Below are 19,351 nucleotides of genomic sequence, written 5' to 3' on the forward strand. Positions count from 1 at the left end.
AAGTGACCCCATTTTGGAAACTAGACCCCCCAAGGCACCTATCTAGATGCATAGTCAGCACTTGGAACCCCCAGATCCTTCACAAATTAATCCGTAAATATCAAAAAAGTGTTTTTTTTTCCACTTTTTCATTTTTATGAATCAATTTGTGAAGCATCTGGGGGTTCCAAGTGCTCACTATGCATCTAGATAGGTGCCTTGGGGGGTCTAGTTTCCAAAACGGGGTCACTTGTGGGGGAGCTCCAATGTTTGGGCACACAGCGGCTCTCCAAAAGCAACATGGTGTCCGCTACAAATTGTCGACTCAAATTGTTAGAAGACACCATGTTGTGTTTGGAGAGCCGCTGTGTGCCCAAACATTGGAGCTCCCCCACAAGTGACCCCATTTTGGAAACTAGACCCCCCAAGGCACCTACCTAGATGCATAGTGAGCACTTGGAACCCCCAGGTCCTTCACAAATTAATCCGTAAAAATAAAAAGTGTTTTTTTTTCCACTTTTTCATTTTTATGAATCAATTTGTGAAGCACCTGGGGGTTCCAAGTGCTCACTATGCATCTAGATCAGTGCCTTGGGGGGTCTAGTTTCCAAAATGGGGTCACTTGTGGGGGAGCTCCAATGTTTGGGCACACAGCGGCTCTCCAAATGCAACATGGTGTCCACTAACAAATTGTCGGCTCAAATTGTTAGAAGACACCATGTTGCGTTTGGAGAGCCGCTGTGTGCCCAAACATTGGAGCTCCCTCACAAGTGACCCCATTTTGGAAACTAGACCCCCCAAGGCACCTATCTAGATGCATAGTGAGCACTTGGGACCCCCAGGTCCTTAGCAAATTAATCCGTAAAATAAAAAAGTGTTTTTTTTTCACTTTTTCATTTTTATCAATCAATTTGTGAAGCACCTGGGGGTTCCAAGTGCTCACTATGCATCTATATAGGTGCCTTGGGGGGTCTAGTTTCCAAAATGGGGTCACTTGTTGGGGAGCTCCAATGTTTGGGCACACAGGGACTCTCCAAACGCAACATGGTTCCAATTTGTTAGCGGACACCATTGTGTAGTGCATGTCAGGTTGGTGTGCGGTGTGGTATATTGTAGTGCATACACCACACACACACACAATCTCATACACTACAACACACACACACCAACCTGACATAGCCTTCTCAGCTGAGTACGCCCTAGACTGGGATGAACGGGACGGGCGGGACATTTTGTGTGCTTTGTGCGTGTGTAAAAAAAAAAAAAATCAAAACTTTATTATAGTGTGAGTGTACGTGTGTGTGCTTGGTGTAACCTTCTGCAGTCACGTGTGGGGGCGGTCAGGCGTAGGGGCCGGTCAGGCGTAGGGGGCAGTCAGGCGTAGGGGGCAATCAGGCATAGGGGGCAGTCAGGAGTAGGGGGCAGTCAGGAGTAGGGGGCAGTCAGGAGTAGGGGGCGGTCAGGCGTAGGGGGCGGTCAGGAGTAGGGGGCGGTCAGGAGTAGGGGGCGGTCAGACGTATGGGGCGGTCAGACGTATGGGGCGGTCAGACGTAGGAGGGGGCTGAGGAGATGGAGCAGCCAGCAGCAGCAGCAAGGGGGGTGATCACTGGGGCAGGAGCCGGCAGCAGCGGGGGGTGATTACTGGGGCAGAAAGGGGAGCAGGAGCCGGCAGGAGCAGGGGGGTGATTACTGGGTTTGCGGGGGGGGTGATCACTGGGAACAGGGGGGGGTGAACAGTGGGGGAGGGGGTGATTATTGGGAGGTGGGGGGTGATATCACTGGGACTGGGGGATGGTGGGTGTGATCACAGGAGCAGGGCATTTACACTGAGCCTGCTGCTGCTGTGATCACAGTCCACCGGCTGTCAGAAGGAGAGAAGCAGCCGGTGGATGAAGACGTGGGAGAGGGAGCAGAGGGAGCGGAGGTCGGGGTGCAGGTATGAAAGTGTAGGGGGGGTGGAGAGGGGGGCGGGGGGGGTCGCGGGGGGGGTCGGGGGGAGTGGGGGCAATACTACCTGCTGATCAGCGGCGGCAGACGCGATCCACAGGGTCCACAGCAGGGGGTCCAAGCAGGCGGTCTGCAGCAGGGGGTCCGCAGCAGGGGGTCTGCAGCAGAGGGTCCGCAGCAGGGGGTCTGCAGCAGGGGGTCCGCAGCAGACGATCCAGGGTTGGGAAGGTGCTGGGAGGTTTCAGCCATCCCTCCATATCTGATTGGGGCTAGTATCCATGTGACGCTAGCCCCCCAATCAGATCTGGGGGAGGGGGGGGACAGAGGTGACACTCCCCCCAGCCAATGGCTGATGCTGTAAGCATCAGGCAATGCCCAGATTTAAATATTACACCAATTTTCATTGGTGAAATATTTAATTCATACCGATTGGCAGTTTCACTAAAAGTGAAAATGAAACAGCCAATCGGAGGGGTCCCAGGCACGGGGGGGTTAATCCACCCCCCGGGGGGTCGACTTCAGTATGTCCAGTTGCAGTAGCAACTGTGACACCTGAGCGACCCCGCTCGCAGGCGCTGCAGGGGCTCTTTCCCTCCATGTCACAGACGGTGTGACACAGGTCGGGAAGGAACTGTTTTCCATGTCACAAACGGTGTGACACAGGTCGGGAAGGGGTTAAACAGATATATTGGTGTCTGAACAGTCAGGGAGACACTATTACTGTTTTTTTTATGGCAAAAAATGCCAAAAGCAGGATAATACAGAGATTTGACCCGTGGAACTGCAAAACCACAGTTCTATTTTTCTGGCCTACACCAGACTCTTTTAAATAGATATATTGGTGTCTGACCAGTCAGGGAGACACTTTTACTGTTTTTTTTATGGCAAAAAATGCCAAAAACAGGATAATACAGAGATTTGAACGGTGGAACTGCAAAACCACAGTTATAGTTATGTGGCGTACACCAGACTCTTTTAAACAGATATATTGGTGTCTGACCAGTCAGGGAGACACTATTACAGTTTTTTTTTACAGCAAAAAATGCCAAAAACAGTATAATACAGAAATTTGACCCGTGGAACTGCAAAACCACAGTTCTATTTTTCTGGCCTACACCAGACTCTTTAAAACAGATATATTGGTGTCTGAACAGTCAGGGAGACACTATTACAGTTTTTTTTTACGGCAAAAAATGCAAAAAGCAGCATAAAAAAGATATGACCCGTGGAACTGCAAAACCACATTTAAAGTTATGTGGCGTACACCAGACTCTTTTAAACAGGTATATTGGTGTCTGAACAGTCAGGGAGACACTATTACAGGTTTTTTTGTGGCAAAAAATGCCAAAAGCAAGATAATACAGAGATTTGACCCGTGGAACTGCAAAACCACAGTTATAGTTATGTGGCGTACACCAGACTCTTTTAAACAGATATATTGGTGTCTGACCAGTCAGGGAGACACTATTACAGTTTTTTTTTACAGCAAAAAATGCCAAAAACAGTATAATACAGAAATTTGACCCGTGGAACTGCAAAACCACAGTTCTATTTTTCTGGCCTACACCAGACTCTTTAAAACAGATATATTGGTGTCTGAACAGTCAGGGAGACACTATTACAGTTTTTTTTTACGGCAAAAAATGCAAAAAGCAGCATAAAAAAGAAATGACCCGTGGAACTGCAAAACCACATTTAAAGTTATGTGGCGTACATCAGACTCTTTTAAACAGGTATATTGGTGTCTGAACAGTCAGGGAGACACTATTACAGGTTTTTTTGTGGCAAAAAATGCCAAAAGCAAGATAATACAGAGATTTGACCCGTGGAACTGCAAAACCACAGTTATAGTTATGTGGCGTACACTAGACTCTTTTAAACAGATATATTGGTGTCTGACCAGTCAGGGAGACATTATTACAGTTTTTTTTTTACGACAAAAAATGACAAAAACAAGATAATACAGAGATTTGACCTGTGGAACTGCAAAACCACAGTTATATTTTTCTTGCTTACACCAGACTCTTTTAATCAGATATATTGGTATCTGAACAGTCAGGGAGACACTATTACTGTTTTTTTACGGCAAAAAATGCAAAAGGCAGGATAATACAGAGATTTGACAAGTGGAACTGCAAAACCACAGTTATAGTTATGTGGCGTACACCAGACTCTTTTAAACAGATATATTGGTGTCTGACCAGTCAGGGAGACACTATTACAGTTTTTTTTTACGGCAAAAAATGCCAAAAACAGTATAATACAGAAATTTGACCCGTGGAACTGCAAAACCACAGTTCTATTTTTCTGGCCTACACCAGACTCTTTAAAACAGATACATTGGTGTCTGAACAGTCAGGGAGACACTATTGCAGTTTTTTTTTACAGCAAAAATGCAAAAAGCAGCATAATACAAAGATTTGACCCGTGGAACTGCAAAACCACATTTAAAGATATGTGGCGTACACCAGACTCTTTTAAACAGGTATATTGGTGTCTGAACAGTCAGGGAGACACTATTACAGGTTTTTTTTATGGCAAAAAATGCCAAAAGCAAGATAATACAGAGATTTGACCCGTGGAACTGCAAAACCACAGTTATAGTTATGTGGGGTACACTAGACTCTTTTAAACAGATATATTGGTGTCTGACCAGTCAGGGAGACATTATTACAGTTTTTTTTTTACGACAAAAAATGACAAAAACAAGATAATACAGAGATTTGACCCGTGGAACTGCAAAACCACAGTTATATTTTTCTGGCCTACACCAGACTCTTTTAAACAGATATATTGGTGTCTGAATAGTCAGGGAGACACTATTACTGTTTTTTTACGGCAAAAAATGCAAGAAGCAGGATAATACAGAGATTTGACCCGTGGAACTGCAAAACCACAGTTATAGTTATGTGGCGTACACTAGACTCTTTTAAACAGATATATTGGTGTCTGACCAGTCAGGGAGACATTATTACAGTTTTTTTTACGAGAAAAAATGACAAAAACAAGATAATACAGAGATTTGACCTGTGGAACTGCAAAACCACAGTTCTATTTTTCTGGCCTACACCAGACTCTTTTAAACAGATATATTGGTGTCTAAACAGTCAGGGAGACACTATTACAGGTTTTTTTTATGGCAAAAAATGCCAAAAGCAAGATAATAAAGAGATTTGACCCGTGGAACTGCAAAACCACAGTTCTATTTTTCTGGCCTACACCAGACTCTTTTAAACAGATATATTGGTGTCTGAACAGTCAGGGAGACACTTTTACTTTTTTTTTTTTTTTTTACGGCAAAAAAATGCCAAAAACAGGACAATACAGAGATTTGAACCGTGGAACTGTAAAACCACAGTTCTATTTTTCTGGCCTACACCAGACACTTTTAAACAGATATATTGGTGTCTGACCAGTCAGGGAGACACTATTACAGTATTTTTTTATGGTAAAAATTGCCCAAAACAGGATAATACAGAGATTTGACCCGTGGAACTGCAAAACAACAGTTATAGATATGTGGCGTACACTAGACTCTTTTAAACAGTTATATTGTTGTCTGACCAGTCAGGGAGACACTATTACGTTTTTTTTTATGGCAAAAAATGACAAAACAGAATAATACAGAGATTTGACCTGTGGACCTGCAAAACCACAGTTATATTTTTCTGGCCTACACCAGACTCTTTTAAACAGATATATTGGTGTCTGAACAGTCAGGGAGACACTATTACTGTTTTTTTTTTACGGCAAAAAATGCCAAAAGCAGGATAATACAGAGATTTGACCTGTGGAACTGCAAAACCACAGTTCTATTTTTCTGGCCTACACCAGACTCTTTTAAATAGATATATTGGTGTCTGACCAGTCAGGGAGACACTTTTACTGTTTTTTTTTATGGCAAAAAATGCCAAAAACAGGATAATACAGAGATTTGAACCGTGGAACTGCAAAACCACAGTTATAGTTATGTGGCATACACCAGACTCTTTTAAACAGATATATTGGTGTCTGACCAGTCAGAGAGACACTATTACAGTTTTTTATTACAGCAAAAAATGCCAAAAACAGTTTAATACAGAAATTTGACCCGTGGAACTGCAAAACCACAGTTCTATTTTTTTGGCCTACACCAGACTCTTTAAAACAGATATATTGGTGTCTGAACAGTCAGGGAGACACTATTACAGTTTTTTTTTACGGCAAAAAATGCAAAAAGCAGCATAAAAAAGATATGACCCGTGGAACAGCAAAACCACATTTAAAGTTTTGTGGCGTACGCCAGACTCTTTTAAACAGGTATATTGGTGTCTGAACAGTCAGGGAGACACTATTACAGGTTTTTTTATGGCAAAAAATGCCAAAAGCAAGATAATACAGAGAATTGACCCGTTGAACTGCAAAACCACAGTTATATTTATGTGTCGTACATTAGACTCTTTTAAACAGATATATTGGTGTCTGACCAGTCAGGGAGACATTATTACAGTTTTTTTTTACGAGAAAAAATGACAAAAACAAGATAATACAGAGATTTGACCTGTGGAACTGCAAAACCACAGTTCTATTTTTCTGGCATACACCAGACTCTTTTAAACAGATATATTGGTGTCTAAACAGTCAGGGAGACACTATTACAGGTTTTTTTTATGGCAAAAAATTCCAAAAGCAAGATAATACAGAGATTTGACCCGTGGAACTGCAAAACCACAGTTCTATTTTTCTGGCCTACACCAGACTCTTTTAAACAGATATATTGGTGTCTGAACAGTCAGGGAGACACTTTTACTTTTTTTTTTTTTTTTTTTACGGCAAAAAAATGCCAAAAACAGGACAATACAGAGATTTGAACCGTGGAACTGTAAAACCACAGTTCTATTTTTCTGGCCTACACCAGACACTTTTAAACAGATATATTGGTGTCTGACCAGTCAGGGAGACACTATTACAGTATTTTTTTATGGTAAAAATTGCCCAAAACAGGATAATACAGAGATTTGACCCGTGGAACTGCAAAACAACAGCTATAGATATGTGGCATACAGTAGACTCTTTTAAACAGTTATATTGTTGTCTGACCAGTCAGGGAGACACTATTACGTTTTTTTTTATGGCAAAAAATGACAAAACAGAATAATACAGAGATTTGACCTGTGGACCTGCAAAACCACAGTTATATTTTTCTGGCCTACACCAGACTCTTTTAAACAGATATATTGGTGTCTGAACAGTCAGGGAGACACTATTACTGTTTTTTTTTTACGGCAAAAAATGCCAAAAGCAGGATAATACAGAGATTTGACCTGTGGAACTGCAAAACCACAGTTCTATTTTTCTGGCCTACACCAGACTCTTTTAAATAGATATATTGGTGTCTGACCAGTCAGGGAGACACTTTTACTGTTTTTTTTTATGGCAAAAAATGCCAAAAACAGGATAATACAGAGATTTGAACCGTGGAACTGCAAAACCACAGTTATAGTTATGTGGCGTACACCAGACTCTTTTAAACAGATATATTGGTGTCTGACCAGTCAGAGAGACACTATTACAGTTTTTTATTACAGCAAAAAATGCCAAAAACAGTATAATACAGAAATTTGACCCGTGGAACTGCAAAACCACAGTTCTATTTTTCTGGCCTACACCAGACTCTTTAAAACAGATATATTGGTGTCTGAACAGTCAGGGAGACACTATTACAGTTTTTTTTTACGGCAAAAAATGCAAAAAGCAGCATAAAAAAGATATGACCCGTGGAACTGCAAAACCACATTTAAAGTTTTGTGGCGTACGCCAGACTCTTTTAAACAGGTATATTGGTGTCTGAACAGTCAGGGAGACACTATTACAGGTTTTTTTATGGCAAAAAATGCCAAAAGCAAGATAATACAGAGAATTGACCCGTTGAACTGCAAAACCACAGTTATATTAATGTGGCGTACATTAGACTCTTTTAAACAGATATATTGGTGTCTGACCAGTCAGGGAGACATTATTACAGTTTTTTTTTACGACAAAAAATGACAAAAACAAGATAATACAGAGATTTGACCTGTGGAACTGCAAAACCACAGTTATATTTTTCTGGCTTACACCAGACTCTTTTAATCAGATATATTGGTATCTGAACAGTCAGGGAGACACTATTACTGTTTTTTTTACAGCAAAAAATGCAAAAGGCAGGATAATACAGAAATTTGACAAGTGGAACTGCAAAACCACAGTTCTATTTTTCTGGCCTACACCAGACTCTTTTAAACAGATATATTGGTGTCTGACCTGTCAGGGAGGCAATATTTCTGCTTTTTTTTACGTCAAAAAATGCCAAAAACAGGATAATACAGAGATTTGACCCGTGGAACTGAAAAACCACAGTTCTATTTTTCTGGCCTACACCAGACTCTTTTAAACGGATATATTCGTGTCTGACCAGTCAGGGAGACACTTTTACTTTTTTTTTTTTAAGGCAAAAAAATGCCCAAAACAGGACAATACAGAGATTTGAACCGTGGAACTGCAAAACCACAGTTATAGATATGTGGCGTACACTAGACTCTTTTAAACAGTTATATTGTTGTCTGACCAGTCAGGGAGACACTGTTACGGTTTTTTCTGCTGCAAAAAATGACAAAAGAGAATAATACAGAGATTTGACCTGTTGACCTGCAAAACCACAGTTATATTTTTCTGGCCTACACCAGACTCTTTTAAACAGATATATTGGTGTCTGAACAGTCAGGGAGACACTATTACTGTTTTTTTTTTATGGCAAAAAATGCCAAAAGCAGGATAATACAGAGATTTGACCCGTGGAACTGCAAAACCACAGTTCTATTTTTCTGGCCTACACCAGACTCTTTTAAATAGATATATTGGTGTCTGACCAGTCAGGGAGACACTTTTACTGTTTTTTTTATGGCAAAAAATGCCAAAAACAGGATAATACAGAGATTTGAACCGTGGAACTGCAAAACCACAGTTATAGTTATGTGGCGTACACCAGACTCTTTTAAACAGATATATTGGTGTCTGACCAGTCAGGGAGACACTATTACAGTTTTTTTTTACAGCAAAAAATGCCAAAAACAGTATAATACAGAAATTTGACCCGTGGAACTGCAAAACCACAGTTCTATTTTTCTGGCCTACACCAGACTCTTTAAAACAGATATATTGGTGTCTGAACAGTCAGGGAGACACTATTACAGTTTTTTTTTCGGCAAAAAATGCAAAAAGCAGCATAAAAAAGATATGACCCGTGGAACTCCAAAACCACATTTAAAGTTATGTGGCGTACACCAGACTCTTTTAAACAGGTATATTAGTGTCTGACCAGTCAGGGAGACACTATTACTGTTTTTTTATGGGAAAAAAATGCTAAAAGCAAGATAATACAGAGATTTGACCCGTGGAACTGCAAAACCACAGTTATAGTTATGTGGCGTACACTAGACTCTTTTAAACAGATATATTGGTGTCTGACCAGTCAGGGAGACATTATTACAGTTTTTTTTTACGACAAAAAATGACAAAAACAAGATAATACAGAGATTTGACCTGTGGAACTGCAAAACCACAGTTATATTTTTCTGGCTTACACCAGACTCTTTTAATCAGATATATTGGTATCTGAACAGTCAGGGAGACACTATTATTGTTTTTTTTTTCGGCAAAAAATGCAAAAGACAGGATAATACAGAGATTTGAGAAGTGGATCTGCAAAACCACAGTTATAGTTATGTGGCGTACACCAGACTCTTTTAAACAGATATATTGGTGTTTGACCAGTCAGGGAGACACTATTACAGTTTTTTTTTACAGCAAAAAATGCCAAAAACAGTATAATACAGAAATTTGACCCGTGGAACTGCAAAACCACAGTTATAGTTTTGTGGCGTACACCAGACTCTTTTAAACATATATATTGGTGTCTGACCAGTCAGGGAGAAACTATTACAGTTTTTTTTTACTGCAAAAAATGCCAAAAACAGGATAATACAGAGATTTGACCCATGGAACTGCAAAACCACAGTTCTATGTTTCTGGCCTACACCAGACTCTTTTAAACAGATATATTGGTGTCTGACCTGTCAGGGAGGCAATATTTCTGCTTTTTTTACGTCAAAAAATGCCAAAAACAGGATAATACAGAGATTTGACCCGTGGAGCTGCAAAACAACAGTTATAGATATGTCGCGTACACTAGACTCTTTTAAACAGTTATATTGTTGTCTGACCAGTCAGGGAGACACTGTTACGCTTTTTTCTGCTGCAAAAAATGACAAAACAGAATAATACAGAGATTTGACCTGTGGACCTGCAAAACCACAGTTATATTTTTCTGGCCTACACCAGACTCTTTTAAACAGATATATTGGTGTCTGGCCAGTCAGGGAGACACTATTACAGTTTTTTTTAACAGCAAAAAATGCCAAAAACACTATAATACAGAAATTTGACCCGTGGAACTGCAAAACCACAGTTCTATTTTTCTGGCCTACACCAGACTCTTTTAAACAGATATATTGGTGTCTGACCTGTCAGGGAGGCAATATTTCTGCTTTTTTTACGTCAAAAAATGCCAAAAAGAGGATAATACAGAGATTTGACCCGTGGAACTGCAAAACAACAGTTATAGATATGTGGCGTACACTAGACTCTTTTAAACAGTTATATTGTTGTCTGACCAGTCAGGGAGACACTGTTACGTTTTTTTTTTGCTGCAAAAAATGACAAAACAGAATAATACAGAGATTTGACCTGTGGACCTGCAAAACCACAGTTATATTTTTCTGGCCTACACCAGACTCTTTTAAACAGATATACTGGTGTCTGAACAGTCAGGGAGACACTATTACTGTTTTTTTTTATGGCAAAAAATGCCAAAAACAGGATAATACAGAGATTTGACCCGTGGAACTGCAAAACCACAGTTCTATTTTTCTGGCCTACACCAGACTCTTTTAAATAGATATATTGGTGTCTGACCAGTCAGGGAGACACTTTTACTGTTTTTTTTTATGGCAAAAAATGCCAAAAACAGGATAATACAGAGATTTGAACCGTGGAACTGTAAAACCACAGTTATAGTTATGTGGCGTACACCAGACTCTTTTAAACAGATATATTGGTGTCTGCCCAGTCAGGGAGACACTATTACAGTTTTTTTTTTACAGCAAAAAATGCCAAAAACAGTATAATACAAAAATTTGACCCGTGGAACTGCAAAACCACAGTTCTATTTCTCTGGCCTACACCAGACTCTTTAAAACAGATATATTGGTGTCTGAACAGTCAGGGAGACACTATTACAGTTTTTTTTTACGGCAAAAAATGCAAAAAGCAGCATAAAAAAGATATGACCCGTGGAACTGCAAAACCACATTTAAAGTTATGTGGCATACACCAGACTCTTTTAAACAGGTATATTGGTGTCTGAACAGTCAGGGAGACACTATTACAGGTTTTTTTATGGCAAAAAATGCCAAAAGCAAGATAATACAGAGATTTGACCCGTGGAACTGCAAAACCACAGTTATAGTTATGTGGCGTACACTAGACTCTTTTAAACAGATATATTGGTGTCTGACCAGTCAGGGAGACATTATTACAGTTTTTTTTTACAACAAAAAATGACAAAAACAAGATAATACAGAGATTTGACCTGTGGAACTGCAAAACCACAGTTATAGTTTTGTGGCGTACACCAGACTCTTGTAAACAGATATATTGGTGTCTGACCAGTCAGGGAGAAACTATTACAGTTTTTTTTTACTGCAAAAAATGCCAAAAACAGGATAATACAGAGATTTGACCCATGGAACTGCAAAACCACAGTTCTATTTTTCTGGCCTACACCAGACTCTTTTAAACAGATATATTGGTGTCTGACCTGTCAGGGAGGCAATATTTCTGCTTTTTTTACGTCAAAAAATGCCATAAACAGGATAATACAGAGATTTGACCCGTGGAACTGCAAAACAACCGTTATAGATATGTGGCGTACACTAGACTCTTTTAAACAGTTATATTGTTGTCTGACCAGTCAGGGAGACACTGTTACATTTTTTTCTGCTGCAAAAAATGACAAAACAGAATAATACAGAGATTTGACCTGTGGACCTGCAAAACCACAGTTATATTTTTCTGGCCTACACCAGACTCTTTTAAACAGATATATTGGTGTCTGAACAGTCAGGGAGACACTATTACTGTTTTTTTTTATGGCAAAAAATGCCAAAAACAGGATAATACAGAGATTTGACCCGTGGAACTGTAAAACCACAGTTATAGTTATGTGGCATACACCAGACTCTTTTAAACAGATATATTGGTGTCTGACCAGTCAGGGAGACACTATTACAGTTTTTTTTTACAGCAAAAAATGCCAAAAACAGTATAATACAAAAATTTGACCCGTGGAACTGCAAAACCACAGTTCTATTTTTCTGGCCTACACCAGACTCTTTAAAACAGATATATTGGTGTCTGAACAGTCAGGGAGACACTATTACAGTTTTTTTTTACGGCAAAAAATGCAAAAAGCAGCATAAAAAAGATATGACCCGTGGAACTGCAAAACCACATTTAAAGTTATGTGGCGTACACCAGACTCTTTTAAACAGGTATATTGGTGTCTGAACAGTCAGGGAGACACTATTACAGGTTTTTTTTATGGCAAAAAATGCCAAAAGCAAGATAATACAGAGATTTGACCCGTGGAACTGCAAAACCACAGTTATAGTTATGTGGCGTACACTAGACTCTTTTAAACAGATATATTGGTGTCTGACCAGTCAGGGAGACATTATTACAGTTTTTTTTTACGACAAAAAATGACAAAAACAAGATATTACAGAGATTTGACCTGTGGAACTGCAAAACCACAGTTCTATTTTTCTGGCCTACACCAGACTCTTTTAAACAGATATATTGGTGTCTGACCTGTCAGGGAGGCAATATTTCTGCTTTTTTTACGTCAAAAAATGCCAAAAACAGGATAATACAGAGATTTGACCCGTGGAACTGAAAAACCACAGTTCTATTTTTCTGGCCTACACCAGACTCTTTTAAACGGATATATTCGTGTCTGACCAGTCAGGGAGACACTTTTACTTTTTTTTTTTTAAGGCAAAAAAATGCCCAAAACAGGACAATACAGAGATTTGAACCGTGGAACTGCAAAACCACAGTTATAGATATGTGGCGTACACTAGACTCTTTTAAACAGTTATATTGTTGTCTGACCAGTCAGGGAGACACTGTTACGGTTTTTTCTGCTGCAAAAAATGACAAAACAGAATAATACAGAGATTTGACCTGTTGACCTGCAAAACCACAGTTATATTTTTCTGGCCTACACCAGACTCTTTTAAACAGATATATTGGTGTCTGAACAGTCAGGGAGACACTATTACTGTTTTTTTTTTATGGTAAAAAATGCCAAAAGCAGGATAATACAGAGATTTGACCCGTGGAACTGCAAAACCACAGTTCTATTTTTCTGGCCTACACCAGACTCTTTTAAATAGATATATTGGTGTCTGACCAGTCAGAGAGACACTTTTACTGTTTTTTTTATGGCAAAAAATGCCAAAAACAGGATAATACAGAGATTTGAACCGTGGAACTGCAAAACCACAGTTATAGTTATGTGGCGTACACCAGACTCTTTTAAACAGATATATTGGTGTCTGACCAGTCAGGGAGACACTATTACAGTTTTTTTTTACAGCAAAAAATGCCAAAAACAGTATAATACAGAAATTTGACCCGTGGAACTGCAAAACCACAGTTCTATTTTTCTGGCCTACACCAGACTCTTTAAAACAGATATATTGGTGTCTGAACAGTCAGGGAGACACTATTACAGTTTTTTTTTCGGCAAAAAATGCAAAAAGCAGCATAAAAAAGATATGACCCGTGGAACTGCAAAACCACATTTAAAGTTATGTGGCGTACACCAGACTCTTTTAAACAGGTATATTGGTGTCTGATCAGTCAGGGAGACACTATTACTGTTTTATTATGGGAAAAAAATGCTAAAAGCAAGATAATACAGAGATTTGACCCGTGGAACTGCAAAACCACAGTTATAGTTATGTGGCGTACACTAGACTCTTTTAAACAGATACATTGGTGTCTGACCAGTCAGGGAGACATTATTACAGTTTTTTTTTACGACAAAAAATGACAAAAACAAGATAATACAGAGATTTGACCTGTGGAACTGCAAAACCACAGTTATATTTTTCTGGCTTACACCAGACTCTTTTAATCAGATATATTGGTATCTGAACAGTCAGGGAGACACTATTACTGTTTTTTTTTTCGGCAAAAAATGCAAAAGACAGGATAATACAGAGATTTGAGAAGTGGATCTGCAAAACCACAGTTATAGTTATGTGGCGTACACCAGACTCTTTTAAACAGATATATTGGTGTCTGACCAGTCAGGGAGACACTATTACAGTTTTTTTTTACAGCAAAAAATGCCAAAAACAGTATAATACAGAAATTTGACCCGTGGAACTGCAAAACCACAGTTCTATTTTTCTGGCCTACACCAGACTCTTTAAAACAGATACATTGGTGTCTGAACAGTCAGGGAGACACTATTGCAGTTTTTTTTTACGGCAAAAAATGCAAAAAGCAGCATAATACAAAGATTTGACCCGTGGAACTGCAAAACCACATTTAAAGTTATGTGGCGTACACCAGACTCTTTTAAACAGGTATACTGGTGTCTGAACAGTCAGGGAGACACTATTACAGGTTTTTTTTATGGCAAAAAATGCCAAAAGCAGGATAATGCAGAGATTTGACCCGTGGAACTGCAAAACCACAGTTCTATTTTTCTGGCCTACACCAGACTCTTTTAAATAGATATATTGGTGTCTGACCAGTCAGGGAGACACTTTTACTGTTTTTTTTTTACGGCAAAAAATGCCAAAAACAGGATAATACAGAGATTTGAACCGTGGAACTGCAAAACCACAGTTATAGTTATGTGGCATACACCAGACTCTTTTAAACAGATATATTGGTGTCTGATCAGTCAGGGAGACACTATTACAGTTTTTTTTTACAGCAAAAAATGCCAAAAACAGTATAATACAGAAATTTGACCCGTGGAACTGCAAAACCACAGTTCCATTTTTCTGGCCTACACCAGACTCTTTAAAACAGATATAATGGTGTCTGAACAGTCAGGGAGACACTATTACAGTTTTTTTTTGGGCAAAAAATGCAAAAAGCAGCATAAAAAAGATATCACCCGTGGAACTGCAAAACCACATTTAAAGTTATGTGGCGCACACCAGACTCTTTTAAACAGGTATATTGGTGTCTGAACAGTCAGGGAGACACTATTACTGTTTTTTTATGGGAAAAAATGCCAAAAGCAAGATAATACAGAGATTTGACCCGTGGAACTGCAAAACCACAGTTATAGTTATGTGGCGTACACTAGACTCTTTTAAACAGATATATTGGTGTCTGACCAGTCAGGGAGACATTATTACAGTTTTTTTTTACGACAAAAAATGACAAAAACAAGATAATACAGAGATTTGACCTGTGGAACTGCAAAACCACAGTTATATTTTTCTGGCTTACACCAGACTCTTTTAATCAGATATATTGGTATCTGAACAGTCAGGGAGACACTATTACTGTTTTTTACGGCAAAAAATGCAAAAGACAGGATAATACAGAGATTTGAGAAGTGGATCTGCAAAACCACAGTTATAGTTATGTGGCGTACACCAGACTCTTTTAAACAGATATATTGGTGTCTGACCAGTCAGGGAGACACTATTACAGTTTTTTTTTACAGCAAAAAATGCCAAAAACAGTATAATACAGAAATTTGACCCGTGGAACTGCAAAACCACAGTTCTATTTTTCTGGCCTACACCAGACTCTTTAAAACAGATACATTGGTGTCTGAACAGTCAGGGAGACACTATTGCAGTTTTTTTTTACGGCAAAAAATGCAAAAAGCAGCATAATACAAAGATTTGACCCGTGGAACTGCAAAACCACATTTATAGTTATGTGGCGTACACCAGACTCTTTTAAACAGGTATATTGGTGTCTGAACAGTCAGGGAGACACTATTACAGGTTTTTTTTATGGCAAAAAATGCCAAAAGCAAGATAATACAGAGATTTGACCCGTGGAACTGCAAAACCACAGTTATAGTTATGTGGCGTACACTAGACTCTTTCAAACAGATATATTGGTGTCTGATCAGTCAGGGAGACATTATTACAGTTTTTTTTTATGACAAAAAATGACAAAAACAAGATAATACAGAGATTTGACCTGTGGAACTGCAAAACCACAGTTATAGTTTTGTGGCGTACACCAGACTCTTTTAAACAGATATATTGGTGTCTGACCAGTCAGGGAGAAACTATTACAGTTTTTTTTTACTGCAAAAAATGCCAAAAACAGGATAATACAGAGATTTGACCCATGGAACTGCAAAACCACAGTTCTATCATTCTGGCCTACACCAGACTCTTTAAAACAGATATAATGGTGTCTGAACAGTCAGGGAGACACTATTACAGTTTTTTTTTTGGCAAAAAATGCAAAAAGCAGCATAAAAAAGATATGACCCGTGGAACTGCAAAACCACATTTAAAGTTATGTGGCGTACACCAGACTCTTTTAAACAGGTATATTGGTGTCTGAACAGTCAGGGAGACACTATTACTGTTTTTTTATGGAAAAAAAATGCCAAAAGCAAGATAATACAGAGATTTGACCCGTGGAACTGCAAAACCACAGTTATAGTTATGTGGCGTACACTAGACTCTTTTAAACAGATATATTGGTGTCTGACCAGTCAGGGAGACATTATTACAGTTTTTTTTTACGACAAAAAATGACAAAAACAAGATAATACAGAGATTTGACCTGTGGAACTGCAAAACCACAGTTATATTTTTCTGGCTTACACCAGACTCTTTTAATCAGATATATTGGTATCTGAACAGTCAGGGAGACACTATTACTGTTTTTTTACGGCAAAAAATGCAAAAGACAGGATAATACAGAGATTTGAGAAGTGGATCTGCAAAACCACAGTTATAGTTATGTGGCGTACACCAGACTCTTTTAAACAGATATATTGGTGTCTGACCAGTCAGGGAGACACTATTACAGTTTTTTTTTACAGCAAAAAATGCCAAAAACAGTATAATACAGAAATTTGACCCGTGGAACTGCAAAACCACAGTTCTATTTTTCTGGCCTACACCAGACTCTTTAAAACTGATACATTGGTGTCTGAACAGTCAGGGAGACACTATTGCAGTTTTTTTTTACGGCAAAAAATGCAAAAAGCAGCATAATACAAAGATTTGACCCGTGGAACTGCAAAACCACATTTATAGTTATGTGGCGTACACCAGACTCTTTTAAACAGGTATATTGGTGTCTGAACAGTCAGGGAGACACTATTACAGGTTTTTTTTATGGCAAAAAATGCCAAAAGCAAGATAATACAGAGATTTGACCCGTGGAACTGCAAAACCACAGTTATAGTTATGTGGCGTACACTAGACTCTTTCAAACAGATATATTGGTGTCTGATCAGTCAGGGAGACATTATTACAGTTTTTTTTTTACGACAAAAAATGACAAAAACAAGATAATACAGAGATTTGACCTGTGGAACTGCAAAACCACAGTTATAGTTTTGTGGCGTACACCAGACTCTTTTAAACAGATATATTGGTGTCTGACCAGTCAGGGAGAAACTATTACAGTTTTTTTTTACTGCAAAAAATGCCAAAAACAGGATAATACAGAGATTTGACCCATGGAACTGCAAAACCACAGTTCTATCATTCTGGCCTACACCAGACTCTTTTAAACAGATATATTGGTGTCTGACCTGTCAGGGAGGCAATATTTCTGCTTTTTTTACGTCAAAAAATGCCAAAAACAGGATAATACAGAGATTTGACCCGTGGAACTGCAAAACAACAGTTATAGATATGTGGCGTACACTAGACTCTTTTAAACAGTTATATTGTTGTCTGACCAGTCAGGGAGACACTGTTACGGTTTTTTCTGCTGCAAAAAATGACAAAACAGAATAATACAGAGATTTGACCTGTGGACCTGCAAAACCACAGTTATATTTTTCTGGCCTACACAAGACTCTTTTAAACAGATATATTGGTGTCTGAACAGTCAGCGAGACACTATTACTGTTTTTTTTTATGGCAAAAAATGCCAAAAGCAGGATAATACAGAGATTTGACCCATGGAACTGCAAAACCACAGTTCTATTTTTCTGGCCTACACCAGACTCTTTTAAATAGATATATTGGTGTCTGACCAGTCAGGGAGACACTTTTACTGTTTTTTTTTATGGCAAAAAATGCCAAAAACAGGATAATACAGAGATTTGAACCGTGGAACTGCAAAACCACAGTTATAGTTATGTGGCATACACCAGACTCTTTTAAACAGATATATTGGTGTCTGACCAGTCAGGGAGACACTATTACAGTTTTTTTTTACAGCAAAAAATGCCCAAAACAGTATAATACAGAAATTTGACCCGTGGAACTGCAAAACCACAGTTCTATTTTTCTGGCCTACACCAGACTCTTTAAAACAGATATATTGGTGTCTGAACAGTCAGGGAGACACTATTACAGTTTTTTTTTACGGCAAAAAATGCAAAAAGCAGCATAAAAAAGATATGACTCGTGGAACTGCAAAACCACATTTAAAGTTATGTGGCGTACACCAGACTCTTTTAAACAGGTATATTGGTGTCTGAACAGTCAGGGAGACACTATTACAGTTTTTTTTATGGCAAAAAATGCCAAAAGCAAGATAATACAGAGATTTGACCCGTGGAACTGCAAAACCACAGTTATAGTTATGTGGCGTACACTAGACTCTTTTAAACAGATATATTGGTGTCTGACCAGTCAGGGAGACATTATTACAGTTTTTTTTTACGACAAAAAATGACAAAAACAAGATAATACAGAGATTTGACCTGTGGAACTGCAAAACCACAGTTATATTTTTCTGGCTTACACCAGACTCTTTTAATCAGATATATTGGTATCTGAACAGTCAGGGAGACACTATTACTGTTTTTTTATGGCAAAAAATGCAAAAGACAGGATAATACAGAGATTTGAGAAGTGGATCTTCAAAACCACAGTTATAGTTATGTGGCGTACACCAGACTCTTTTAAACAGATATATTGGTGTCTGACCAGTCAGGGAGACACTATTACAGTTTTTTTTTACAGCAAAAAATGCCAAAAACAGTATAATACAGAAATTTGACCCGTGGAACTGCAAAACCACAGTTCTATTTTTCTGGCCTACACCAGACTCTTTAAAACAGATACATTGGTGTCTGAACAGTCAGGGA

The sequence above is a fragment of the Phyllobates terribilis genome, unplaced genomic scaffold, assembly GCF_046119375.1.
Source record: "Phyllobates terribilis strain yellow unplaced genomic scaffold, ASM4611937v1 Scaffold_1__5_contigs__length_1240528914, whole genome shotgun sequence".
In the NCBI taxonomy this organism is placed as follows: Eukaryota; Metazoa; Chordata; class Amphibia; order Anura; family Dendrobatidae; genus Phyllobates; species Phyllobates terribilis.